Below are 1,985 nucleotides of genomic sequence, written 5' to 3'. Positions count from 1 at the left end.
GAAAAGAAAAGAAAAGAAAAGAAAGGAAAAGAAAAGAAAAGAAAAGAAAAGAAAAGAAAAGAAAAGAAAAGAAAAGAAAAGAAAAGAAAAGAAATAGACTGATCTAGGATCTAGGTGTCCACCGTTCTTAGTTAATCCTTATAGTTTTTGCGGTGTGACAATAAGAAAGTCAGATGAATGTTTAGATTTCAGCAGAGAAACTTCAGTAATGATTCTTTTCATTGGTTCTTCTCTTGTTCTAGAAAAATATGCAGGTCTCATTTGAGAGAGAAACATACTTATAAATAGAAGTCATTGTTTTGGATGTCTAATTTGGCATTTTCATCAGGAACTGTTGCAATGAATTTTGGTTATTTATTTATTTATTTATTTATTTATTTATTTATTTATTTAGTGACTTTAAAGCCTGATCTTAGCCCTCTTCTTCCTCTCATCCCAGTCCCACCCTTCCAGCCCCCTCCTTCATTTCTCCTTTCCTTCTTCTTAGAGAAGAGGAGGCTACCAAGGGGTTGCAACCCACCCTGACATTTCAACTCTCAGCAGAACTAAGTGCATCCTCTCCCACTAAGGACAAAAAAGGCAGCCCTGATAGGGGAAAGGAATCCAAACGCAGGCAACAGAGTCAGAGGCAGTCCATGCTCTGATTGTTATGAGACCCACATGATGACCAAGCTGTATGTCTGCTACATATGTGTAGGGCATCTAGGTTGTTGGTTCAGTCTCTGTTTAGTTTACTCTGTAGGTCTTCTTGTGGTGTCCTTGACTCCCACCTCTGCTCCCTCAATCCTTCCTCCCACTCTTCCACAGAACTCCCAATACTCAGCCAATTCTATGGCTGTGGGTCTCTCATCTGTTTCCATCAGATGCCTAATATAGCCCCTCAGAGGACAGTTATGCTAGTCTCCTGTCTGCAAGCCAGGAGCAGAGTATTATGTCAGTGATTGTCTCTCTCCCATGGGTGTGTCTCATGTTGAACCAGTCATTAATTTGCCATTCAGTGACATTTTTGTAAAGTTAAATATGTTCCTATTGCAATAGAATATCTGACTTCACAATGAAAAATATGACCTCATCTAAATCATCCTAAAATATCTTTTCTTGTAGACATATTAAGTTTCTATTTTTTTTAACTTTTATTAGTTAAACTTATTCACTTTGTATTCCCCTACAAACCCCTTCCTCCTGCCCTCCCAATCATACCACCCCTCTCAGTTCTTCACTCATGCCCCTCCCTAAGTCAACTGATAGGGGAAGTCCCCCTCTCATTCCTTCTGATCTTAGTCTATCAAATCTCATCAGGGGTGGCTGCATTGTCACCTTCTGTGGCCTGTTAAGGCTGCTCCTCCCTCAGGGGGAGGTGATCAAAGAGCAGGCCAATCAGTTTATGTCAGAGGCAGTCCCTCTTCCATTACTTGGACACTGAACTGCCATGGGCTACATCTGTGCAGGGGTTCTAGGTTATCTCCATGCATGGTACTTGGTTGGAGTATGAGTCTCTGGGAAGTTCCCTGTGTTCAAATTTTCTGGTTCTGTTGCTCTTCTTGTGGAGTTCCTGTCCTCTCCACATCTTACTATTTCCCTCTTCTTTCATAAGATTCCCTGCACTCTGCCCAACACTTGGCCATAAGTCTCAGCATCTGCTTTGATAGTCTTTAGAGAAAAATAACCTGATAACACAGTATTCTACAGTGCCCTTTAAGGGGAAGGCTGTGATTAAAACTTAGAACCAGGAGAAACAATGAGGCATCACAGGTAATTTGACCTTCCTTTTGATATAATTTTAGCTAAGTAAAACTATAAATAAATTTTGAGTTTTGTTCTAATTTGGGAAGGGAAATAAGCTTGAATACCAAGATAAAGATGAATTAAAGAAAATTCAGGAAGTGACACACAGCTCAGCTTCCATTCTTGTTGTTATTTGGAACACTATGTCCCTTCCTACTTTGACTGTATCATTTTCCAAAGAGTACAAGTAGTTGACAACA

The sequence above is a fragment of the Psammomys obesus genome, unplaced genomic scaffold, assembly GCF_907164565.1.
Source record: "Psammomys obesus unplaced genomic scaffold, mPsaObe1.curated_primary_1811, whole genome shotgun sequence".
NCBI lineage: Eukaryota > Metazoa > Chordata > Mammalia > Rodentia > Muridae > Psammomys > Psammomys obesus.
Note: the sequence above shows the minus strand (reverse complement) of the source record.